At 41.0% G+C, this 27,509-nt stretch overlaps 2 protein-coding genes across 5 annotated transcripts in view; one reads left to right on the forward strand and one right to left on the reverse strand.

Moving 5' to 3' along the window:
- Positions 1 to 27,509, reverse strand: part of CMSS1 (cms1 ribosomal small subunit homolog) — a 232,130-nt gene that overhangs the window by 36,982 nt on the left and 167,639 nt on the right. The window contains exon 1 of one of the 4 annotated variants that reach the window (XM_048494471.1): positions 27,122 to 27,275. The exons of the other annotated variants lie outside the window; for them this stretch is intronic. The gene's annotated coding sequence lies outside the window, so the exon portion shown is untranslated. Of the gene's footprint in view, positions 1 to 27,121; positions 27,276 to 27,509 lie in introns of those variants that run through there. 4 annotated transcript variants of the gene reach the window in all.
- LOC125431562 (filamin A-interacting protein 1-like) overlaps positions 1 to 27,509 on the forward strand; it is a 125,039-nt gene that overhangs the window by 13,126 nt on the left and 84,404 nt on the right. The window lies entirely within an intron of this gene.

Here is a 27,509-nt window from a genome sequence, read left to right on the forward strand (position 1 = left end):
TGACTTTGATGGATTTGAAAATATGAAACTGCTTAGGATTGTGTTGTTAATCATTTATGCCTTGCGTATGAATAACTATGACATGGTGGTAATTGTCTTTAATAAAAGCCACATCAGATTGACAAAAATGCTTCCCAGTCAATCTGAATTTAGAGCCAGAAAAATGCCCTAAAGCTATCATTATATAGAAATATTATATCATGGCAGTATGTGTGTGTGAAAAAAACCCCTCGAGTCTTCCTGGCAGCATCAGGAGACTCGAAAAGTGAAAAAATGTTCCCCCAGCTGAAAAGCCTCTATGGGCCCCAACAGACTTGCACCAGCCAAAAGAGTGCCTTATATGTGAAGTACAGGTGGATGGTGTACCACCGGCAAAAGCCAGGAGGAAGCAAACTAACATCAACTCCTCCTCTGGGCACACCCTTGGCCTGCCCCCAATATGCCCTGGGATGAGGCCCTGGGATGCTGGTGCAGTGTCGAGCACCACGATCCAGTGCGGGGGGAACACTGGAAGAATCATCCCTCCATCGGGGTAAGTACAATGGGGAGGGCAAATGTGCTGGCAGGGTGGGTGCACCGCTCCCATAAGTGTATTCAGTCCCCTCTTTGGATGGGGCTCCAAGTATTTTAACTACACAATAGTATAATTTATTACCATGCTTGGAATCAGTGACAGTGAACTACAAGGTAACTCCAAGTCTACTCAAGTCCTTACTACTATATTGTATGAGCAAGGTAGTCCACAATGTTGAATCTACAAAATAATACAGCATGACACTTGGAAATTTATTTGGAGAAGAACAGCCTTCATAGAAAACAACTCAGTGACAGATTTCACTCTTTTTCTTAGAATAGTCTCATTTATGGGTAACCAGCTGGGAAACCAGAATCCATACTGGCAGTGCTTGTAATTTAAATCCTTATTACAGATACTAGATCTGTTTTAGAACTTGGATACTATTTCATCATAGGGAGTCACAGGCAGAAATGCTCATCTATTTCCTTTATTTATGGGCAAATGCCAACCAAAGTTCCTTATCTGTACATTTGGCTTCTCTCCTCCTTTCTCTGACTTACTAATACCTAATACAGTGGAATGCATTTGTCTACACCACTTGCAGAGTATGTTACATGCAACCCCTTCCCAACATTTTGTAAAAATAACTACTGAGATCTTAATAAAAGGGGTTTGGGGGCATCTTTCTATAAACAATCTTTCCATTAAAACAGAGATGTAGTTATTACACAGATCATTACATTTAGAATTTATTTTTAAAATACCAATTAATGCTTATGCTGTGGAAACACTGCCACTTGCAAGTGGCAACAACAAATATGATTCACTGTTGTCTTATTACACACGTACAATATAGCTCCTTTTTAAAAATGGAAATGAATGCTTGGAATTGATTACAGTGCAATTAATTGTGACATTTCAAATTACAGGCACACACTGCTCCTGGATTTAAAATTTCTTTGTCATGTATGCATACATGTGCATATGCACCATGCATACAGAATGTTTAACCTACGTCACTCACATCTTTCTATTTACATGCTTTTAAATTTCTCCTTTGAAAAAAATCCCATGTAATTAAAAACTGCTCAAAAGCTCCAGGGAGAATTTTGTCAATTCATAGTTATTTTGAAGGGGCATTTGGAACTAATTGAGCATGATTTTAATTTTCACACAGAATAGCACAGCTTGGGCCATAAAGAAACTCCCCAGGGTAAGTGTGTAGTTATTATTCCAGTTATCTCAGTATGATGTCTTTACTCATGCCAAATTGGCTGGTGCACACTAACACACAGTTTGTTGATACTAGCAGCATTATGTGTATAGGCAACAGCGATCATGATTATTACGGGAATCAAAAAGTGTTCCTTAACCATCAAGCTGATTCAGGCTACAGGAACAGTGGGTTGTAAATTATGTTGACTGAGCAGAAAGGGAATCCTTGAGATTCCTTGGAATATTAGGACATCAACAGTTACAGTGGAAACATATTCCAGACACTGCATGTCATTATTTAACATTTTTCAACTAGAGAAGATATTATATCTTTACTGGATTACAAAAGAGAAGATGTTTTCAAGGATGAAAAAGGGAGTGGCAGTTTTTAAAAGTGTGTCCTCTGTTATATCTTTACTGGATTACAAACGTTTTTATTCCATTATTAAGAATTGCAGACTTTTCAAAACGGCAAATAAATACTGATTTTGGACTTTTCTCTATTCATTTGAATTATTTATCAGTTTAAAACTAACTATTATCTGGCTTTATAAACAACTTTGGAACTTTTAAAAATATCATTGTTAAAGTAACAAAGAAGAAAAAAGTGAAGAGAGTGGTTTTTATTTTTAATTTTTTCATCTTTTTTGCTTTCAGAAATGGGACCATTTCCAAAAAGGATACCATTTTTATTTTTTATTTGCTTTTAAAAGACTAAGAAAATCTTTGCTGCCATCTGCTGTTCCTTCTCTTGGAATTACATGTCATTTTTTTTTTTTGGTAGGAAGAACAGGAAAAAAGTTTTTTCGAACATGCAAATAAATCTGGAAGATACTTAGCATATTGTCTAAGAAAAGGAAGAGAAAAATAAGCCTATATGGGATCAAGAAAGGAAATCAAATAGTTTATGCAGAACAAGAAATACATGAACAAATAATAACATTTTTTTTAAAAAAAATATTCTATAAATGTGTAAGGTATGGAGAAATATTCGACAGATATACCAATTGAAAGCTTTACATCTGATCACAAAATAACTCTAAACCAAGTCATAACAACAAAAGAAATGGATCATGCTAAAAAAAAACTCAGGAAGGGTAAAGCACCTGGACCTGATAGTCTGACAGTAACTTATTATAAATGTTTTAAAGAAATATTAGTAATGCCCTTACAATATACGATCTAATTGTTAAGGAGCGAATATAACTTTAATATATAAAAGAAGAGAATGATCCATTATTACCACACTCATTTAGACCAACCTCATTTCTAAATGTGGATTATAAAATCTTCACCACAATCACAGCTAAAAGACAAAGAAAATGTATTCCAGGCCAAATTTATGAAGATTAAATGGGATTTGTCCCAGAGAAATGCATGAAATAATATTAGACATGTATTGAATGCAACTGGATACTCAAACTGTACATGAGGAAAAAAGCATTTATGTTTTTGGATGCAGAGAAAGCTTTTGACAATGTATCTTGGCTATTTCTAATAAAAATCTTACAAAATATGAATTGCGGAACATAATTTTTAAACTGTATTCAAAGTATTTACCCAAAACAGCAAGCTAAAATTTTAATAAATGAATATTTAATGGGAAAAAACTGAAATATCAAAAGGAAAGCAACAGGGATGTCCAATATCACTGATATTTATTCTGGCAATTAAAATACTTACTACAAAAATTAAACAAAATATAAAGATGATATAAGCAAATTGTGAGCATAAGGAAGGTGCTATAATTATGGCCTTTTCTGCAGAAGACATTTACAATGTTTTCAGACTGGAGATAAAATGTTTCCACCGGGGAATTTCACAGTTTTCCTCTCTTTGGTTCTGAAAATGTTTCCAAGCAGCTTATTCTCTGTCATTTTTGAAAACTATTTTACAATAATGTATTCAGATTAAATATTAAACATTTTATTTTTCCCATTGCCACTTGCCAAGCTTCTATGCCATCACCCAACTTTTCCTTCATTGCCATTTTTTGGTGTCCCTGACCTCAATCCTTACCCCCTCGCCTCTTAATTTTCATCATTTTGTGAGTTTCTGCTGTTTGAGACAATGAAGTGTCAATTAAATGGAGCTAGAGCACTGAAGCAATGAATCAAGTATTGTTTCAATGAATAAACAATTTTAAAAAATCCTCACAGCACATGAGGTGAGTGTGAACAAACATTTGGAGGTGAGTGTGGACAAACTTTGCAGTAAAGGAGGGATCTAAAATGTTCTGGAAGCAATCTAGGTGTCTCCTCACCTCTTTCGCTCCTCATTCCTAATTGGTTGCCGTTCTATGGCAGGAAACATGTGTGCACGTCTTTTTTTTCATTTTGCCACGTAGGAACTACATTGTGACAACATCATGAAGTGCCGATTTCCCGCCTGTCACAAACTGGCGGGAATCTGCATTTTCGCAAGCCTTCTCTGTCGGAGTAGAACGAGCAGAGCTGAGCCATTGCTTCGTGCATGAGAAGGGCTTTTTTTGAAGGTGCGCTTTTCACCGCCACGAGTCCGCCCGTTCAACGCGTGGCCAAAATAGTGCACTGTGATTGGCTGGCTGGGAGAGTCGAGGCGAGGGAGATTCCGCACTGTGCCGGCTTTGGCTTGGGTGCAACCCGGGTTCGGCAAAAAGTTGTACCTCCCAGTTGAGCTCGAAAATTTGATGGTTACGGGGGGGAGCAGAGACAGACACGAGTCGAACTCTACGGCTGTGTGGAGTACCCGGGTCGAACCTTATGAAAAACTAAGGTTGAATCCTACAGTGCGGAAGGCCTCTAACAAGAGATGAACTATACGACTTATAGTGACATTCACGCTGACCTCTTATCAAAAAAGTGCAAAATTGCATGCAGGTTTGCTATTGGTCTGCATATTCTAATTCTTCAGCACTGGCAGAGCTTTTTACTTCAACAAGTGGTGGTCCACAATTATTTGCTAGAGAAGGGGCAGGATCAGGGGGTCAAAAGGATAGCAATTTCTGCTACTTCTACCACTCCACTCTTCCCATGCACTCCTCCTTTTCACCTTGGTCATGGATTGCCCTCCCTCTTCTGCTTAGCTCTTGAATTTGAGGGGGATGGAGAACAGTGGGGCAGAGCAGAACACTGGGCTTGGTATGCCAAGGCCAGCATTCAGCTCTGTGCCACTTCTGCAGTCCACATAGAGTTTGGAAGTGGTGGCACAGAGATAACTGCTAGGTCCAGTCAGGTCAGGTCAAGCCCAGCATTCAGTTCTTTGCCCATGTGGACTAAGCCCATGTGGACTGCAGTGGTCAACAGGTGTGAGAGGGAGAAGTGTTCCCTCATTTTAAAAAAATGGCATCAGGGCCGAAGTGGCTCGAAAACTGCATTTTTCAGGATCCGCTTTTTGGCTCCCTTATATTGCTGCCATTTTTTCCAGTTTGGCTTTGCTGGATGTAGGATTTACAATCAGTGGGGATTGGGAGGATGAAAGGACTTTGATTCTAATGAATGCAAATGAATGTGCACGGACAGTTAAACACGAAATAGTCCATTGCCTGCCATTTTGTGTGGAGCAGCTGGCAAGACTTATGCTATAGGATCATCATATTAGTCTAGCATATCTTTAAGTGAATTTCATCAAACTGAACACTGTGAAGAACTGTTTCCTGTTCTCGGTCATGACTCCGCTGACAATCACTTTCCATAGAGTGTTCTTGAATTTTAGTATTATTAGTATTATAAGAGAGGAAGAAAGATCTCTCTCTTCTCTGCTCTTCATGTACCCTACCCAGAACTGCCCACCTAACACTGGTAAATGTTAATGTAACAAAGTATCTTGGGGGACATTAATGGCTACAGAGACTGTGCTGTTTTAAAAATGTAAAAGGCAGAAGGGCATTTGTTGGCAGGCAATAGCATATATTCCATAGAGGATGTGCAGATGAATGAGCCAGAAATGATGTGTTAGACGAGTATCACCTTGTATGGATATGGGGACAGAGCAGACATTAGGGTTTGTCGCAGATGTACTTTCTGGGTTTGTATCTTCATTTGGTGGCCCATTGTTGCTGGTGAGTAGTTGTTTCAGGTAGTGGTGGTGGAGCTGCAGTAGCTATTCTTATGATAAATGTAATTCCATATCCTTTGTGTGATTAAGCATCTTGCCATGAAACACTTGAGGTGAGTTCCCAGTTCAAATTTCATCATAACTTCAGGCAAGTTATTACTTTCTTATCCTCGGTTTCCCATTTATAATATGGAGGTAATAATCATGGCTGCTCTTATAGGGTTTTCACAAGGTTACGGAGATAATGTATATGAATACTTGAAATAAGCTGCCAAGCTTTATTTATTTACTTCATGTGTACCTTGCCTTTCTACCCAATCAGGACCCAAAGCAAGTACATCCTCTCCTCCATTTTATCCTCACAACAACCCTATGTGATAGGTTAGACTGAGAGTATATTTCTTGCTCAAGGTCACTCTGGCCAAATAGGGATTGAGACTTCTAGCTGCCAGATCCTAATCTGATAATCCAACCACTATACCACACTGGCTCTAACTGCTAACTTTGTTATTATTAGCCAAAGTGAAACTACTATCATGATTAATTCAAAGGATCTAAACAACATACATTAGTCATAACAAACAAAAGAACCAAGGGAAAGGAATGCCAAAAGCCTATTCTAGGATTTGCGCATGAAGGACCCCACCATCTGTAGAGTTTTATTACGCTTGCCAGCAAGGGATTAATATGTTAGCTGAAGTTTTTGCTTGTAGCTACCTTAAATATCAGATGTAATTATACTATTCTATTTCTGATCTACTTTAGAACTCCAATAACACTTGATTATATCCCTATGCATTAGAAGTGATGGCATAGTCTAGGAATTCAACTGAAATTGAACAGACCTGGGTACATTTCCCACCAAACCTGTACAGTAAACCTTTGCTCATGTTCATGGTTGCTGCTGGACACTTGACAACAGCTTTGGAGAGATATGGATACTAGCCATGTGTAATCTATCACACACAGCAACTGGAAGAGAAAAATGCACAGATTCAGCGTATAAGTGATTCTAGCCGAGTCTGTAGATGACAGAGACACATGAGCCATTAGAAAGATAATGGCACAGGCAAGGTTACTTTTATATCCCCAGAATTTGACTGTGATGTTTTATTGGCCTGATTACAACAAAATAAAACATACCAAGATGTAATAGCTGTAATAAATATTACCCACTTCAGAAAATAACAAGACATGCAGTAAATTCCTGTGAGTAAAGTGTATCTCTGTGTGATTTTAACCAATCTCCGCTCTCCTGCATTTTTTTTGGAGGGGGTGTCCCATGTGTCTCAGGAGAAGCGTTCTGCAGTAGAAAAGAAGAGCTAAGAAAGACTCATTCTGCTATTGAAAATGCCGTCTGTTAGCTTTTGGAAGAAACAACTTACAGTACTATGATTAGAACCTTTTGAATCAAAATATTACTATAGTTGAATAACAAGTTCCTACTTAGACTTCTGGAGTTTGTGATGGCTTATAATTTATCTTGATAAATCCATAGATCTAGAAGCTTTGATACACCATTATCCAATTCAAACCTTCAACTATGATTACTTCTGTAGAATTACTATTTATTTTATTTTATTTATTATTTAGATTTTTATACCGCCTTATCCCCGAGGGGCTCCGGGTGGTGTACAACAAAAATAATACAAAATCAGGTTGGAGCAAACTATACAATTAAACAACAGCAACCCACAGAGGCTCCATTCGTGTGGGTATTCGTTAAAATGTACTAAATTTCATTAAAAACAGCGGTTAATATCATAGTAGAAGGCATCCGATAAACCCGTTTTCTTAAAACCCTCCCCAAGGGAATGGCAGGACTCCTCCATAGGAGGGTAACCTAGATGTAACAGAGCAGGGGCGCAATGCTCAGTGGCTGGTTGCTCCAAAGGCCCGGCGGAACAACTCAGTCTTACAGACCCTGTGGACCCTGTGGAATTCACCAAGATCCCGCAGGGCCTGGACAGCTGGAGGAAGAGTGTTCCAGTGTTCTAGATGGAATACGTTCTGGAATGTTTGTTGAAGAGGGTTTGAAGTGTTTGGATTTATATCCCGCTTTTCTCAACCATAAGGAGTCTCAAAGGGGCTTGCAAACTCCTGTACCTTCCTCTCCTCACAACAGGGTGTGGCATGCAAGGGAGGGGAGGGAAGGGGACCCGGCATCTGGACCTGGCCCATCCAGCCTAGGGAGGGGGAGAGGAGGGGAGGGGAGGGAGGGGTGGCATGCAAGGGAGGGGAGGGAAGGGGACCCGGCATCTGGACCTGGCCCATCCACCCTAGGGAGGGGGAGAGGAAAGGAGGAAGGAGTGGCATCATTGAGGGGCTGGGGACCACCAGTAAATTAGCCTCTGCTGAGCGCAGAGGGCGAGTAGGGGCATATAGGGTAATGTGGTCCCGAAGATAAGAGGGTCCCAGGCCGCGTAAGGCCTTAAAGGTCAAAACCCACACCTTGAAAATGATTTAGAATTCCACCGGAAGCCAATGCAGCTGGCGCAACACAGGCTGAATATGGTCCCGGAAGGCGCCCCCTGTGAGCAAACATGCCGCTGCATGTTGGACCAGTTTCAATTTCCGAATCAAACGCAAGGGAAGGCCCGCGTAGAGCGAGTTACAATAGTCTAACCTGGAGGTGACCGTTGCATGGATCACAGTGGCTAGGTCTGCCTGGGAGAGGAAAGGGACCAGCCGCCGGGCCTGACGAAGATGGAAAAATGCAGTCCGGGTTACATGGGCCACCTAGGTTTCCATTGAAAGAGATGAATCCAGGTGGACCCCCAGACTGCGAACGGAGGAGGCCAGCGCCAAAATGGCCCCCTCCCACACCGGCGGCTGGAAATCCCCAATCTACCCTCCGCGGCCAGGCCAAAGGATCTCCGTCTTCAGTTTCAATACGATGGATTCAGTTTCAATACGATGGATTCAGTTTCAATACTATGAACTACTACTGCATAAGCTTTATTTTTTGCGTATTCAGGATCTTACCATGTAACATCCAAAGAGACCTGAGCTACTTGAGTAGCAGCTCAAACCAACTTACATGAGAAACTGCTTTTTAAAACTGAGGGAACTTTGAAAAGCAGTTTGACATATGCCTTGGCAGTCTGATATTCAATGAAAAAAAGTTTAAAACCCAACTGCGAATGGTTAAGATCTTGGAAACAAATTCGTTTATTGATACTTGTTCATTTTTTAATGGCCTTTCTTGCTGAGATTCAAGGCAGATTTGCTTCAGTTCCACAGGGTCTGTAAGACAGAGCTGTTCCGCCAGGCTTATGGTTCAGGGCAGCAATGGGGTTTCCAACTTGACTAGTCTCTCTTTCCCCATCTCCTCCTTTCCTTTTCTAGGGGTATGGTTGGTGGGTTTTTTTTTTGTAGTCTCCCTCAATTGATCTCTACCATTGGTTAGGGCACTGTAACGGGTTAACACTGATGTCAGATGATAAGGGCTGTTTCTGATCTTACCAATTTAGAGAGTGGCATTTGCAGTAGACTTTGCTCAGATGAGTGGGGAGGGGCAATTTTCAGCAAAGACACCTTCCAACTCAGATCGCATTTGATGCTCATTCTATTTTTAGGGCTCTACTGACGGGGGGGGGGGAGGTCTCATGCATCACAGCAGGCTGTATTTCCAAGGGGAAGGTGGGGATTTTGTGTAGGTCCATTCATGCGAGCCAGGATTCACCTCATATGTTCATTTTCACTGCAATAAAATCAATATGTATAACAGCACAAAGAAAATCAAAACAACCCCCCCTTCCGTTTATTATTTTGTAAGGTTTATTCTTTTGGTTTTATTTCATAAAATGAACCAGCAAAACCCATTATAGAGTGGTTTACATTTTTTTAAAGTCTAAAAGCTGAGGAAAACCAAGCATCTTAACATGTCATTTCTAATTTACAGAATGTCTGATACTGTGCCAGTAGTGAATAAGGCAAGGCAGCAACTACTAATTATTCTCATGTGTAACCACACAGACATTACTTTAAGGTTATTTAGAGCCTTGTGGGATTTACTTATGACGTGATAAAGCATAGTTTTCAAAGTGCTTCATTAACGACTGTCCGAAAATCTGTTCCAAAAAGTGAAACATAAAATTCACAATCCCTAGAATGATTTACTGTCAGGCTGTTCATGCCCTATAAAACAATCCAGATCCTTTATCATTTGTAGAGCAATGGGTACCTGTGCATTCATAGACAGTTTCATATTTTGCTCTTTAGACCATAAAAATGTCACAAGCTTTGTGAATATACTGGAAGGAGCTCAGTGAGACCAGTTGTCTCCTAGTTCCTTAGAGAACTTAATGATGAAAACGCCAAATTTTGATACAGCCCTGCTGACTTCAGAATCTTATATATTAGAACGAATTATTATTTCAGGGAAGAGCTGCAAGTAAGTACTGCAGAGAAAGTAACATCATCTACTTCCACCGTTGCCTGGTCCTCTTTTCTACTTATACCCTCCAAAGAACGCGCAGCATCAAACAGAGAGAGTCCTACTCATGCAAAAAACAGATTGGAGAATTTGGTACCTGCCTAGTTTCTCTTTGTCTTCCATGGAGACTCTTGAAGCTAGTTTCAACATCAATAGAAACAACCATCCAAGTGGTAATAATGACACTATTGCACAGATGTGAATAACGCAGACAGCCACCAGAGCAACATGCCGTGTCTGTTTCACAACAGTGGTGCGGAGTTTCACGACAGTGCTATCAAGGACCGCTCCAGCTTCTGAGCACATTTGACATTTACTTGCTTGCCTGGGAACAAGCACAGTTTGCCGCAGGTGAGCAGTATAGTAACAAGCTGCAAGGGTGATCCTGCATTTACTGATGTTGGGAATTCCTGCTCACCCCACTGACTTTTATGTTCTTTCCTTTCATGAGTTCTACCACTCCACTCAGCTAAGTCAGAGGCCGTCCTCCGGCCTAAGGAGCCCTTCTCCAGTGGGGAAGCAGTTTATTGGAGGAAGGTTCCTTTTGATTCGAGGAAATCCTCAAATTTGGCTGAATGTTGTGGCAGGACACATGCTAAAAATTCAAATTAAACCAATATTTCATAACATGAATGTTTAAAAACTAGCTAAACTGAGTGGGCTGAAGTGGCCCCAAAAATGCAGAAAAAAATCAGCATTTTTCAGGATCTGCTTATTTGGCTCCCTTTAATTACCACCTTTTTTCAGGAGAAAAAAGTTGGATAAGAACAGATATTTTCTAAGACAATATATTTTTTGTGGGTTTTCCCCTCTTATCAGATTTACTGAATACTTTTTTGTTTTGTTTGGGCTTGCAGAGCCTTAGAACTGGAGGAGAAAGGGGTTTTTCAACACCTGTTTTTCATGAATGAATGAAACTGTTTTATACTGAGACCCTTGGTACATCAGCACCAGTACTGTTTACTAGAGTGGCATTGGCTCACCGTCTTTCACATCACCCGTTATCTAATCCTTTTAACTGAAGATGGTAGGGATTGAACCCGAGATTTTCTGCATGCCAAGCAGATGTTCCCCCACTAAGCCTAGCCCAGTGATGGCGAACTTTTTCGAGACAGAGTGCCCAAATTGCAACCCAAAACCCACTTATTTATCACAAAGTGCCAACACGGTAATTTAACCTGAATACTGAGGTTTTTGTTTAGAAAAAATGGTTGGCTCCGAGGCGTGCGTTACTCAGGCGTGCATTACTCAGGAGTAAGCTTGGTGGTAGTTGATGGCTTTGCTTTGAAGCAACCGTGCAACACTTTGAATGGGTGAATCACGACCCTAGGAGGGTTTACTCAGAAGCAAGCCCCATTGCCAGCAACCGAGCTTACTCCCAGGCTTTAGTTCTTCCCATGAAAATCAGTGGGGTTTAACAGCACTTAACAGGGTTACCTACACTGCTTCCCCAAAACTAGGTCTTAGGTTTAAGGCTAATAATTGAGCCCAGCGGCCCAGGCCAGCCTAGATGGGGGGGGGCACTCTGTTTGCGAGTGCCCACAGAGAGGGCTCTGAGTGCCACCTCTGGCACCGTGCCATAGGTTCGCCATCACTGGCCTAGCCCCCTTCACTGATTCTCTTTTGTGCAGCCTAAAGAGAGAGCTCAGTCACGTACCCACTGGCCAGTTTCTAAGCCTCTTATGGTCAGTCAATTCTCCTGAAGTCTTGCCAGAACTAGCAGTCTCATGAGACCTCATGGATATCTGTAGCCTCTTTCCTCCTCCTATTGCACTGGTTAGGCAGTTGGCACTGACTGAAGTGGGGCCTTAAAAAGCCCATAGTGCCTTACTGCTGTTGCAACATTCATCTTCATCACTGCTGGTCGTCTGAAAGGCTTGACAACTATTGGTCATGGTTGAACCCAAGTCTTAAAGGCCTATACTGTGTTGCTGCTGTTGAAGCATTTCTCCTTTTTGCCCTTGTCCTGGTAAGTTTATCAGTAAGTGTTCTGTGACTCCTAGGTAAGTTGGGGCAGCTCCAGCAATGGGGTGGGTCCACTCCCAGATTCTGGATTTGCTTTTGGACAGACCAAGTACTGTTCAGTCATCCCTCTCATTTATCAAATGCTTTGACAACTATTATTCGGATTGCTGAATTATCAGCTGTCACCTACCTTTATACAGTGCATAAAGCACTTAAAATATTGATTTAACTCTTGTAGAGAAGCAAAACTGCACCTTAATATGGAGTGAATCACAATTCAAGCAGCAGTAAGTAAAAGCTGAGTGTACATCTGTTTGATATAATATGTGAAATGAAAACATAGAATGGTATTTCAAAGAAGATAAAGACTGATAATGGAATAATGTTTCAAGTAGCTGGCTCAAGGTTGACTCAGCTTTCCATCCTTCTGAGGTCTGTAAAATGAGAACCCCGTTTACTGAAGATAAAGTGTAGACAACTGGGGAAGACAATGGCAAACCACCCCACAAACATAGTCTGCCTAGTAAATGTCATAATGTGACATCACCCCAGATGCTTGCAAAGGGGACTACTGTCTTTACCTTTATTTAATGAAATAACTTATGTTTAGAAGTACAAAAAATGGATGTCTGGAATGTCTACTGAAGGAATAAAAAGGTTTAAGAAGGTGGTTTACTGTTATAGAGCAGTCAGTGAAAACTGACCACCCCAGCTCCACTTCCTTTAGACAGAATCCATTAAAAAGTGGTTCTACAACTTCATCTTTTTAGGAAATTATTATCTGCGAAGGCATGGCCATTTAACCTAACAGTTTTTGCTCTGTAAATAGAAAAAGAATCTAGCAGCAGAAGACTAGTTTGTTCTCATTATTTTTACATATTTCCCAAAGCCATACGCAAAAGCAGAGTAGGAGGGAAAAGGTTAGTGTAGGAAAAAAGGAATGATAATAGCAAATTGGTTTCCCCAGAGAAGGAAGTGCAAGAAGCAGAATATGGGTATATAATAAATATAGCATTTGAACCCCATAAGAAATCAGCATTATGTTATGCACAGAGTCAGAATTCTGGCTTACAGATTTAACATGTATTTTCACATTTTTGACAAGAGCAAAAGGCATATTAAACAAACACTGAACACATGAGCTGCCATTTCTTTTGCAAACTACAGCATTTTGTAAAAAGCTTCTGAAAGAAACAAAGATTAGCTTGTATGTCCACCGTCTGTACCCCATCTGCTTTGTCTCAGTTAAGGTGTGCTGGGGAAATCAGAAAGAATTATTAGAGGAGTTTTTAAAAACTCCCTATAGACAAGTTACTGAAGTTAAGTGAAAAGATATGAATGAAACTGTCCCAAAGTGTGCCTCCAATGTACAGTGAATTTTTGTTCTCTCGGCCAATGAGCAGCTGTGTCTTAAAAGTTCGTCCCGTAATTTATTGACTATGAGGATGGTTGATTTGCAAAAGCACTATCAAAGGGCCACTCCAGTATTAAATGTGCAATACACAAACTGTTCTGGTCTGAACTACAGTACTCTCCCTATCTACAAAAGTACTCCCTATCTACAAAAACCCGCACCCCACCCCCACCCTGGTTTTCTGCTTAGCCTGATGAAGAACACACTTTCCTTGCTCTGGGATGAGACAGATTTTACATAACTCAGGCAGGAGGCCTAGAAAGCTGCTTTGAGATTTGGACAGTAAGTGGAACAGCAGAAGCACTGCACATACTGGCATAAAAAAAGTATCATGTCTGTCTGCATTCACCATGGGGGGGAGGGAATAATAAAACAACATTACTCATTTCTTGGAAGAGTTCCTATTTTCCTTTTGAAGCATTCAGCCCTCCCTCGGCACAGTGGGATATTCACTCTGCTCAAGTCAAGAGGAATGTTACAAGTGCTATCTACACTCATGGCATCATGCTCCAGCTAATAAAACTGGGAGATAGTTAAATTAAGGCCTAAAAGTTTGCTAGTTGAGAGGGAGAGCAAGCTAATAATCAGTTGCTATAGTGGCTTCAGCAAAGACTAAAGTGCAAGATGGATAAGGACTGCTGGAGAGGCACAGGACATTCATTTTGAAAGAAACTGTCTTTGGTTCATCTCACTTATAAATCTGTGCAGATTTCCCTATAAGCTTATAAAACAGAAAAGAAATGAACACAGGTTAGAAATGGTTCCTTTCTGGTTTTTAAGCACATGTTGGTAGGGATGGTATTTAAGAAAGAAAGAAAGAAAGAAAGAAAGAAAGAAAGAAAGAAAGAAAGAAAGAAAGAAAGAAAGAAAGAAAGAAAGAAAGAAAGAAAGAAAGAAAGAAAGAAAGAAAGAAAGAAAGAAAGAACTTGGTAATTTAACCCATTCAATACTAGAGTATGGTAAAACAGTATGTAAAGCATTAGTAAAATAATATTTAAAGCAATGGGGTGACAAAGAGTAATGATAGTTACAGGCCTTTTCCGCACAAGTCATTTGAAATGCTTCTGAGACTTTAATAAATCATTTATTCCATCGTGTCCCACACACGATTTTCTCCCATTAGTCTCAGAAATGTTTAATTTTCCTTTTAATCAGTCATATTTGAAAACCCTTTTAATGATGGCCGTTTTCGCACAGGCGGAATATGGCGGCCTGGGGACGGCAAAAACGCCGTCCCCAGGCCGCCACTTGGACAGGGGGCACAGCTGCTGCGCAGCCGCGCAGCCCTTGTGCCGCCTGCCCGGCGCCGAGCCGGCGTTTCCAGAGTGCGCTGGACCCTTCACTTACCTGCCCTCCGGCACGTCGCCGGGGGCTGGGGACACGCCCCCCTGCTCTGCGACACGGGAAGCAGGCGCGCAGGGCAGGGGAGGCGTGTCCCCAGGCCCCGGCGGAGGGCCGGAGAGCAGGTAAGTCGACCGGGCGACGGCGACGTCTTCCCGATTCTTTCTGGGACCGTCCGCATGGACGGTCAGAAACGCCGACCCAAGCCCTTCCGCCTCCGTGCGGAAAGGGCCAATGATTTTCTCAGCTGAAACGTTTCCAAGCCGGTTTCCCTTGCAAAAGGGTACTCTTGATATGCTTTTCATTTCCCACCAAAAAGCTGGCCCATTTCTCAAGCCCCTGTGTCCTTGCTCAACTTCACCCTTGGAGTCTGGACCATAATTTTTTCATGTCCCTTGCCTCACTCCTTTTCCCCTTTCCTCTTGGTTTTGATCAATTCATGCATTTTATTCTTTTGGCAACTTTTTTCCCCACTCCTCTCCCCCCTCACATTTTCTCTAACATGTGGGTAAATATACTTATAGGTAAACCCGCAATTTAACAGATTTTCTTCCTGATGTTTCTCTTATGCGTGAGTAAATTTACTTGTGAGTAAATCCTTGATTACATGAAGCAGTTATTCCAAAGATTGGCAATGCATCAAATCAATGAATCAGCTAAAAAAATGAAATGTTTGGAGGAGGTGAGTGCAGACAAATGTCATGATAAAGGGCGGGGTGGAATCAAAAACATTCTGGAGACATTCTAAATGATTTGTGTGGAAAAGGCCACAAACTATCTTCTAGAAGACTCCGGAGCAGGGGACTGTAACTAAAGTTCTAGAGCCAAACATAGCTCAGTATGGAACCAAATGCAGCCATTTAAAAAGGAAAATTAAATCTTTAAGTTTAAGTATATTGGAAGGATAAAAGGGATGCAAAAATAACCAGTATTCTAAAGAGAATGGCAGGCAAAGACTTTTTATGGAATTAAAGGGTTTTTTAGAGATGCTTAGCAGAAAGGGAATGATTGAGATGAACAGTTGTTAGTAATTCAAGTGCAAACAGCACACACATTTATATCATTGTGCTAAAACAATAGTGCAAGGTGTTCCTGTGTATATTAAATGCCTACTGTAAAACCTCACAGGTGCTACTTCCTAACTAAAAAATTCACAACAAGCAGCATTTGGGTGGCAGAAACTTCTCATATTCTGAATCAACATGGCCATTATCTAAAATGTGAAGAGGCATACTTTCAGTTATACAAATGGACTTTTTTACAGTGGCTTTTTATTGATCACTTGCTCTGAATTTTGATACAATTTGGTTCTGTGGCTATAAAAAGCTGACTCTGCTCCAGACTCGAGGCCGCTCAGAAATAGTGAAGAATAGCTAAAAACAGAACTTGTTAGTAGAAAAATTACAAGCAAAATAATAAGTGGAAACAGGATTCACTAAAGCGGGTTCTAACAAGTCAAGTTGTATAGAGATCAAGAAAGAGGATGTTGCCATCAGAGACCCAGTGGCGAGGGTCATTCGACCCCAAGGGGGTCCCAACCCCCAGGTTGAAAACCATTGGGTTACAGGATAAAGTTTTAATAACATCTGTCAAAATATGAACATTCTTCTTTGATAATATTGCAAATTGTCACAGCTGGCCACATTACAGAGCACACTAACACTGACGAAGTCTAGGGCTGCAAATGTACATTCTGCAAGCGTGGGGAGGGAGAGAGATAAAGAGAGAGATCCAAGTTACAGGTCACCACTAGTGAGCTCATCGCTGTGCAAGGCAGAAAGGGAGCAAAAGACAAGGCCAGAGAGGCAAGCTTATTGTTCTTCAACCAGAATCCCCACAAGCAGCTCTCGACAATCACAAAAAAGCCCCTTTCCAGTTAGAAAAAAAGTGAATACAAAATAAATCCCAGACATAAAATAGAAATATATTCAGGCAATGCTCAACTGCTGGGCATACAATATTCATCTGGTCTTGAACAAACAGAACAGATTTAAAAAATGACATCTGAAATGTTTCCAGCAAGAAACCAGATATCAGGTTTAAAATATGTGTTAATATACTTCATGTCATAATCTATACTGTAAACCTTTGAGGCAGCAAACTGATAGATGCTGCTTGAACTGTAAGCCTATGAATGATTTCAATGACTTATTGACATTTTTTCATCAAAAGCACCAACACATCAGAAGGCAGAGGTGCCTGCGTAAAAGTGCCACATACTTCATCCATTGCCTTTTCTAGTTTACATAAAGACCACGAGATCAGAGTAAAAGAATATCAAAGGAAAAGGACTCTAAGCGCTCCCTTTCTGTCTTACATAACTTTTTGAAAACAAAGCAAGTTTCTAGTTCTCATGATTGAAATATGTATCTTGAACTTGCTGCTAGTATACAAGGCACGCCCAGTGATGAAGGAACTGACCTTTGATGAGACTCCTTGGGTCCTTCCAAAAGCCCCTGTGGTAACCCCTGCTGGACTCTAATGCGGCTGTTCACAGTTATTGAAACCATCTGCATTTCTGAATTTCTTCACCTTTTATCTGGCTGAACTTGATCTCCCTTTCTATTTTGCACAATGAACACTTTTTCACCTGAAGTCTACGGAGGTCAGCATACTCAAAAATATGCATTCTTTGCCAGTACAGTGGCAAACAGGATTTCGGCAAATATCAAGCATATTAAATCCATATGCCTAATTTTAAAGCCCAATCAGAGCAGATCCCTGTGCTGGTTGTTGTTCAACCCAAATGTACTATGAGCACCCAGATGGATTACACATGCCAGGAAAAACAATAACAGGAGCAGCATATCTTCATACCAATTGGTAATGGTTAGGTGGCCCCACTTGCTTATTTATTTAAAATATTTCTAGAGTATCAGTGCAACTTCAAAAGGACTCCCCAGATAGTTCAACAAGAACATTAAAAAAGGCAATAAAACACCAAAAAACGAATAACTTAATTAACTAGTGTTAAAAAAAATCCAGAATAGTAACTTTATGTTGCAAAAAGTTGCAGTAAGACAATTTAAAAACAGATTTGGCAAAACAGGGTTAGGCAATCTCAACAAAAAATAGTTTAAATAATAATAAGTCAGGGTTCCCCAACTTCACTAAACCTGCAAGCACTTTCAAAATTTCAAGAAAGGGTAGTGGATGCTCACAGAAGAGGCACAATCACTAAATGACAGTGGTGTAGCTGCCATGGGGACAAACGCCCCGGGTGCTCCTGTGGGAGTCATGTGGGGGGGGGGCAGAAAATTGCCCCCACACTGCTGCCCGAGAGGCCTGGGCAGTCCTCTTGTGCCATGGCCCAACCCTCTGCCCGGCTGAGCTGGCTGCAGATGCTCCGCTGGGCAGAGGGGGTGGCTGCAACGCAGCCCGCTGCGCTGAGGTCACACCCCCTCTGCCCGATGGAGAACCCGCAGCTGGGCAGAGGGAATGGCTGCGTGGTGCAGCCAGCTGTCGCCCCATGAGAGCCAGCTGCACCGAGGCCACACCCCCTCTGCCTGGCGGAGTAGCCGCAGCGAGACAGAGGGGATGACTGCAGGGCGCAACCCTCTGCCCAACAGAGCAGCCGAGAACAGGCAGAGGGGATAGCTGCACTGAGGCCACAGTCCTTCTGCCTGACGGAGCAGCTGTGGCTGGCTCGTTTTCCATTCCAACATGGGCCCCTGCGCCATGCTCTCCCCCACGCTGCAGCCACATAAGGTAAGTGGTGGCATGAGGTGCGGTGCAGGGGCCCATGAGGGGGCCCCAGAAAATGCGGAGTCCGCCCTGGGTGCAGCTTTCCCGAGCTACTAAATGATGAACCCAATCATCGTCTTAAGCTACAAGTCGTTCTTCAAAATAGGTACTCCTTGGAGATGAAAAAGACATGCCCCTCAGCTTTTTCTAAGCATCTCCTGCTTTGAGGAAGCACCTGAAAGCTGGAGCTGGCCCTTTGCTTTTGGGGAAGAATTTTAATTTTTGTTTTCAGACAATGGGGAGGGTTAACTTTCTGCAAACCAGGAAGAGATTTCCAACCCCAGAAATAGAAAAATTCTATTCTATAGCCAATCTGAGGTTGTATAGCTCCTGGGATGGACTTGGGTAGGAAGTAGTCCAATTACTCCCCCTTTCTGTTCTGTTCCTTGATTTGGATTTTATCCCCAAGATGCAAACATGTGCTGGGCAATTCAGTAGTGGGCACCATGTCACCGTGGTTGCCAACTCTTGGTTGAGAAATTCCTGGAGATTTAGGGGCATAGCCAGAAAAGGGTGGGGTTTGAGGAAGTGAGGAACTTAGAAGGAATGTGAAGCCATGGAGTTCACCATCCAAAGCAGACATTTTCTCCAGCGGAATGGCTCTGCAGTTTGGAGATCGGCTGTAACTCTGGAAGATCTTCAGGCCCACTTGGAGATTGGCAACCCAAGATGGCGTCCATGAATGCCAAGTTGGTGTTCAATAAGTGGAAGCTAGCACTAGAAGAAACATTACAAATAACCAGCAAATCAGCACCCAACAGTAAAAGAAAGGTAATATAATGGCTACGGATACTGTCTATTAAAAAATGGCAACCAGTCAACTAATTTGCTCTGTCAGGAACACTTCAATCAACTATACTTCAACTATACTTCAATCTTTCCCAACGCTTTCCTTTTTTTAAAAAAAATCACAGAATATGTTCTACATAAATATACATGAAGCCACCTTATACTGAAACAAAACTGGGCCCATCTAGATCAGTATTGTTGTCTACAGGGACTGGCAGTTGGTCTTTTCACCTGGTCCTTTTAGCGGCCAGGGATTGAAACTGGGACAGTCTGCATGCCAAGCAGATGTTCTACCACAGAGCCACGGCCCCTCCCCTCCCCAAAACAGGAGACAAGGATTGTTGCTATACAATTTATTTAGTCATCGCTTCATTATGTTTCAATTGGCTCAAAATAATGACATCCGTAGAACTGATTATGGGGAAATTATGCTTGAAAAAAGTTTTTCAAGCAAGGGCTGTTACAACATGAAGAGCCAGAGTTTTCAGCTGGCACCTAACAGAGACTGGGCGAGGCGTCAGGTTGAAATTTTGTAGGGAGGGAATTTTGTTGCCCAGACACCGTCACTGAGAAAGCTCAGTCTAAAGATGGTGGACAAGCTGACAGGAGATGAGGTGGTCCTTTAGGTTCCCTTCTCCCAGACCAATAATGACTTCAGAGGTAAGAACCACTCATGTGAAACCAACTGCCAGTCAGAGTAATTCTCTTAAGACTGTCATGATGTGTCACTATAAGCCATGCCACCAGTGGTAAGATTCAAATAATTTAACAACTGGTTCCGAAAGGACTCAGTGATGGGATTACACCAGTTCTCGGAACTAGACAAAAAATTAGCTACCGGTTCTACCGAATAGGTGTGAATAGGCTGCATGCCGCTCAGAAACTGCATTTCTATATGACTGGGTTATTTTCCCATTATCAGTTGCTACCAAATTTGGTAAAAGTAGTTTGGAACTGTATTATATTGAAGTGAAAAACAGCAAAACGATGAAAAAGGCTGCATAGAAAATGGAAATGAAAGCACTTTTAAAAGTTGCATGTTAAAGTGGATAATGAATTTGATTTCTGCAAACTTTGCAGCTCTATTGTATTTTTCAATTATGATAGAAAGAAGACTTCTAGACTTAACAAAGCCCTCTAGTGAACACAAAGGATTTTACAGCTCCTAACACTACGTTCAGTTAGGATTTACTTTTTAGTTAGGTTTCTTCTTGAACTGGCATTTGAAACCCTAATTCTTCAACAAATGATTTGCAACCATACACAAGGCTTCCAGAGGCTCTGCTGACCTTGTGAAACAACATAAATTGTAGGAGAGATTAAGGTTTTAATTCTGCATAACTGCATAGGTGACAGAGGGAAAGAGGTGACAAGCTGTTACGGGTTAGGGAAAAAAGAGCAAAGAGACTTCTCCTTTTGAAGGCTGTAAGTAATAGCAGGCTCTGGAAGTTTTATGAATGAAAGGATTGCCTGGCCCAGAGCTTCATTCCCCCCTCCATTCATCGCTGCTGACCAATAGTAATCATGCTGTATCAATCTTGTGACACTTTGCCAGAAGCCAAGCCATCATGATGGCAGCACAAAAGAAGTTAAAAGGACTCTCTGAACATTTATAGGGCAGCATGGAGAAAACACTTCTGCACTGCAAAGAGGGGCTACTGAGCATTTATTCTAATACCATGACTTGCAACTAGTTTTACACAAGGACCATTTCTAGGAGGGGATGGAGGATGATAGGCCCGGTTCTGTCCTTGCAGAGTATTGACATCAGGTCCCACTGTCAGTATGAGGGAACTCACAGGCACTTAGGGGCCCAGATACTGCTCTGGGTGTGGCCTGACTTTGTTTTTAATTTATTTTATTAAATGTATATGCTGCCCTACCCCTCACTTTCTATCCCAATCAAATACATGATTTGACATGAGTGTTAAAGCTCATTGAGAATCCCGATAAGTGTTTTTTGCAAGTGTATCAAACTTAAAGTCATCCTCCCCTTGCCTTACACACTCACTGCAATTTCTAAAACACCCAAAGGGGGCCAAACAAAATAAAAGTTCTTGGGGGGGGGGAGGGTTTGCCTCTGTGGAAACAATGACCTGACTTAATTTTTTCATGGATGCACCACTTACTCTATAGCTGTTTGCTTTGCAAGGGAGTTTCCCCAAGATTTTCTGTCCTCACCAGATTACCCTCCTAAAAAGTGTCCTGAACTGAGTTGAGCTGATCCACCATTTTGCCTACCCACCACTTCATTGTTCTCTCTAGGCAATCTCCATCTGGGGAAGTCATCTGCCACATTTGGGGGGGGGGCGGTACTGCCTGTGGTCTAGCATTAATTTGCTAGACCATTCAATTTCAGGGTCTATTGCTGGAGCAGGGAAAGGAAAAGTCATGGTTTCAGAAGTTTCAGAAACCTCAGTGAGTATCTGATCTGCATTGCAATGAGTTCGGGGATGGGGGGACATGTGCACAACCAAGAATCTGACCTGAAGTGTCTGTATACTCACTGCAGGGTAGACCACAACTACATAAATGACCTTACTGTATACTATTGAAGAGTTGCTTTCTTTGGTATGGTAGAAATCATATGTTGCTACTGTTTATTTTGTGTTGAACATAAGTGTTTATGTGTGGGAGGAACAATACATGCACTAAATCAGGGTAATGGTTTCTAGCTTTAATGGTTTCTAGCTTTAAAACAGAAGAGTTCTTGTTATTCACAATATGCAGTAATTTCTCTAGAAATTGGTTTACAATTTGGAGTAATTTTGATCAAGTCAAAATGTGGGTGGCAGGTTCTTCTTAATTCCCACACAATTTATACTAGGACCATGGCACATGCAGAGTTTCAGCTTTTTTCTGCATGCCACAGGGGTGGCAATATTTGCATCAGGGGAAAATCCATAGGTTTGATTTGATTTTTAGGCTGCCCTTCCCCAATGGGCTCAGGGCAGCTTACAATAAAACAACATTGAAACAGTTAATAGTGTTCAGTATAGTCTCTGGTGCCATATATTCCTTTGGGGAATAAAACATTTCTAATAAAATACCATTCCCTGAGATACGGTGCGCCTGCCAGCCACACAGTGGCCTTGGGACCAGTACAGTCTGGGGAAAGAGTCTGGAGGAAAGGATGAGGCCCATTCTGAGCAACCAGCACAATCCTAGTCTACTCTGGGCACCACACACAGAAACTGAGGAGAATCTGTAGCTCAGTTCAGACTGTTACAGAGACCCAAGACCCAACATGTGTATTCAATAATGTATGAACTGGCCCTTATATTATTAATTCAAACTATCATGGAGAATAATGTGGATTAAAGATTCACGCTAATACACAGGATGAAATACAGTCTCTCCAAAATGTTTCATGATCTTTTAACCCATATTCTCAACTCATATTTATTGAATACTAGAAAGATTCAAAATCTGTTGGCAGTAAAAGCTTCCTAAAGGGTAATTCGTTCAGCTTGTGTTCTATGAATTCCTTCTGCCTCAATACACCACTTGTTCATTTTACTTTTCTACTGATGGAACTGACACGCTGTTTTAGCAAGAAATGCTACATTTCAAATTGTTTGTAACTAAGGATAACTAAAATGGACTTTTGAGATTATTTGTTCTCAAAGCTACCACAACCTTCTGACCAACAACCCCAAACATATTTCAGATTCTGGTGCCCCCCACCAGGTATGATGTAAAATGTATGCCTTACGTTCAAACAAACAGGAATGTCTTTCCACACAGTTCAGTTTCATCTTTCCAAAAAAATCATTACCGAGAACTTATTATTTTCATATGTTTCTACAAATTATGACAGTATTTTCAAAACACTGAGGGGGGAAACTATCAACAGTGAATACTTGTAGCGAATGCTTGAGGAAGGCCTGAAAAGGACTAGAATTCAAACCCCAATCTAGCCCATATATTCCAAGGATACAGGTCTGATGCATCTGCAATGCTGGATCCTGTAGTTTGCAAAACTATCATTTGCAAAGGCTGAATCCTGCAAATTGTATTTTGCAAACTTCCCTCCATCATACCTTTGAATATTTGTATTAACCATGGCATTACATGTGTGGCAACATTTACTTTCACCAGATTTGTAAAGCAGTAAAGTTTGGAGTCAGTCTCTTATTAAGAAAGGAATCTTGATTAATATTAATTACAGTTATTATTGGTGCATATGTAATGTTAGCCCATAGTTAAAGCAAACAAGGAGAGGGATTTGTGCCAAAGAAGGGAAGAAAAAAGGGAGCAAGAGAACACATTTCGAAGGCTGGCTTCCAAATTATGAATCATGGTTTGGTTGGCTGACTATCCCTTCTATTATTGGCATTCCTTTAGACACCCACGAAAGGAAGAAGGTCCTTCATTCTCAAATTTCTGAAACTATTTTGCACCAATAGGTATGGTCATCATTGAGAAAGATTAAAAAGAACATTTTCTGGTGATTATATAAACCCCACCTTTTGACAAAAACCGAGATAATTGAAGTCATTCTTTGCTGCCTTACAGCATTTGCCTCTGGAAAACTTAAAGAAGCTCTTCATCTATGACTGGGCAGCTATGATGCTCTCTTTGGAATTCAGTCCAAGGACAACATATGAGATGCTTCCTTTGTTAAAAAGCAAGGAGTTGTATCACCTGCCCACTTCCTCTATCTCTAAAGAGGTGATGATGCCTTACCTGGACTACAAAATAAAATTAAGTTTAAATTTTACAAGCTTTCCCCCTTCTTTGCTTGTCTATACCAGGGGTCCCCAACGTTGTACCCAAGTGTTTTCAGGAAGTGGTTGGGCCAGGTAGGGCTTTTCTCCAGTATGGTTTTTGATTGACTATTGGAGATTTGATTGGCTGTGCAGATTTGTTTAATGTTGTTTTGTCAGCAGCTGTCACCATAGCACTAGGATTTACACTATGTTACTTAGGTAAAGCTGAATCAATTGTTTTGTGGCTGGATCCACCATGCTGCAACAGCCATTTTATGACAGCCATTTTGTTGCTGTGAGCACTATGGTGTGTTCAGTATTCCAACTTTGCCTGTAGGTTCAAAAAGGTTGGTGACCCCTGGTCTATGCAAAATCTAGAAAATTTCAATAAGACTAGAAACCACTGAAGTTTACTCAAATTAAAAATGCACTGTCTTTGTCAATATGATTACTGCCAAACAAGCAAAGATGGGAAATACTTCTCTCTCTAGCCATTAATTTTTGTTCTCACAAGAAGACTTCATCATTCAGTACACAAACATAATATTCATGAAAGGAAAGATTTATTGATTACAGTTCCCACTGTATGTCATAAGACTATGTGATCAAGCAGCAATACAGGAAGTAAAAACTCAATAAATCCATTAACATACTAGAAATTTAAATTTGAAGTATTCTTGCAGCCCCCCCTCCAAAAAGCAAACTAAGTTTTATACTTTTAGAGAAGGATAAAGTTGAGCCTGCATTTTTACTAGCACAGGCCCAAGCTAAGCACCAATTGGTACTGTGAAATCACAGGGTTGGTACGAAGAAGTTGGAACTGGCAACATCTCAACACTATTGAATGTGCTTTACAAAGGCTTCATTCCCTCAATTCTCATAGAATTAATAGAAACCCATTTCCAGACTCAGGGGGTAGTCATGTTGAGCAAGATTTGTACCTTGAAGACCAACAAGATTTCCAGGGTATAAGCTTTTGAGAGTCAGAGTTCCCTTCACCAGATTTCTAGGTGACTCTAAACATTTGTCAGGAAAAAGACATCTTATTCATATTACTTCCATGGTGCAAGAGCTGTGGAGAGTATAGCTCCTTCCTGTGTTGTGAAGACAACAGGTCACATAGAAGGAATACACAATAGGGTTCCATCCCCTATCAGGTTTCTCCCAGATTCCAGGATAGGAGATTTTGGTGGGGAGGAGTTGCACTGAGTCCTACACCACATGGCCCATGAATTCATGGACTGTAAAAGCAATGCTCAAAATGTGGGTACGTGCCCTGTCTACCTCTTCGAGCAGAACTGCAGAGTTCTCTACCAAGTGGTTTAAGACAAAACCAGAGGAATCTGACAAGCAAATTCTAGTTTCTCACATACCCTTGAAGAGTCCAAAAATAGTTTTGGCTATGAAGGAGATTTTTAGTCATGAGGATTACTAACATCCTACATTACTCGTAACTACCACTCCCCATTCTGGATAATAGGCATATTTCTCGTGTATCCATGGACCCAAACACTAAAAATAACTTTGTTTAGCCAGAGAAATAAGTACCAGGAGCTCAGACTGCAAAATATTGTTCAACAAAAAGTTATTCAAACAAACTAAGGAATGTCTAACAAAACATAACTCTGGAGCATTCGAGGAAAACAGTTTGTTTTTGCTGGAGGCCAGATGACGCCATTTAGTCTCCCTGACAAGCACATAGCTGGAAGGAAGATGAAATGGCATGTTTAAAATGTTAATGTTGTATCTTTAGTGCTAAGTAAAAGCAGGAGCAGGAGATTAATCATTTAACTCCTGAATGTGAGATGCTTTTTCTGCATATAATATCTATTAATCCGTCACATTATTTTTGAGCCTGACAGTCTTGGCTTCATTGTGAAGTATGTGATCCATATTATCAAAACCTTGTCCTCCACATCCTATAATACAATTTTGCTAAAAGAGTCGTCAAGATTTCCTAACAAGCCCTACAAGGAAATATGATCCATCTAGTAATGAAGACAGAAGTTATTTGAAGTTGTCACTCTAAACCATCCCCCACCCCAATTACTTAATGGTTAGGAAATGTAACTTTTTCTGTTCGTTTTTTCCCCAGCCTCTGTCCTCTGATTCTTTGATATATCAGGCCAACTTGACATAGAAGTTAATGTTCAACTCCTGCAATGAGAGTAGTTTGTTACAGAATATACTTAAAATGTTCCTGGTTCTTTGAAACCATCTCCTTGACCTCCTCCTTGACCTCAAACTTTCAGTTTCTCATAAACTATTTTGTGTGTATGTTCATAAAATAAATACCAAAGTGAAGAATATATGGGATAAACTCAGCAGTCTAATAAACCAGCCTCAGATCTTGGAAGCTAAGTAGGGTCAGCCCTGGTTAGTACTTGGATGGGAGACCACTAAGAAAGTCGAGTGTCATTACACAGAAGCAGACAATGGTAAACTACTGCTCCTTGTCTCTTGCCTTGAAAACCCCATGGTCCTGTGGTTACCATGTGTTGGTTGCTACTTGACAGCTCACAATTACTATTATGGGACAAACAGTTAATAATTTGGGAGCAAAAAAACCCAGACTGGTGAACTGCTAAAACCTGTCGCTTTTTAAATTTTAACTAAGCAATGGATTCATTGGGTGTCCAGTGAATTCATCATTTCACATCTCTTCACTACTTGAGAAAACTATTGGAATCTTCATGGAAGCAAATTCTCTCTAATACTGGATATGGGGTTACTGTATGCTATTCGGATAGCTCGAGAAATACAAAGTTAGACTAAATGAATCTTTTTTTTAAAAAAATTGAACTTCTATGAATACTGGTTCTTGGGCCTCAGAACATGATAAAACATATTAAATACATACACAGGATGACATGAGGATGATAACAGATTCAGCAACTCCATTCCCGTCTTAACCAAGTAGAATATAAATCCAGGAAGCACCTCAATCTTACCTAATATCCTGGGACTGATTTGTAGGTTTCTCTAGTGCTACTTGACTACTGCCCCTCCCCACTCCTCCACAACCCAGCAGAATTTAGACTGAGGATGAGAAGTAGGATTGGGGCATGTATGAAAAAAAGATCCAGGAATCTATGAATGTCTGACGTGATCAAAGGCTTGGCTGAATTTTGGTGTCAGCATTTGAAGCCAGGGATATAATCTGAAGAAAGATGAAACAATAAGGGTATAGAGCAGCAACAGCAGATCTGTGGAAGGAGATAAGATGCAACAAAGAGTATAAGTAAAATCTTATCATAGCAACAGGTAGTGAAAGGTAAAAACTTTCAGGAAAGACAGATGAAAACTGGCTAGCTGGGCTCAGGAATTGAGCTAGGGAGA

Source organism: Sphaerodactylus townsendi, linkage group LG04 (assembly GCF_021028975.2).
Source record: "Sphaerodactylus townsendi isolate TG3544 linkage group LG04, MPM_Stown_v2.3, whole genome shotgun sequence".
Lineage (NCBI taxonomy): Eukaryota > Metazoa > Chordata > Lepidosauria > Squamata > Sphaerodactylidae > Sphaerodactylus > Sphaerodactylus townsendi.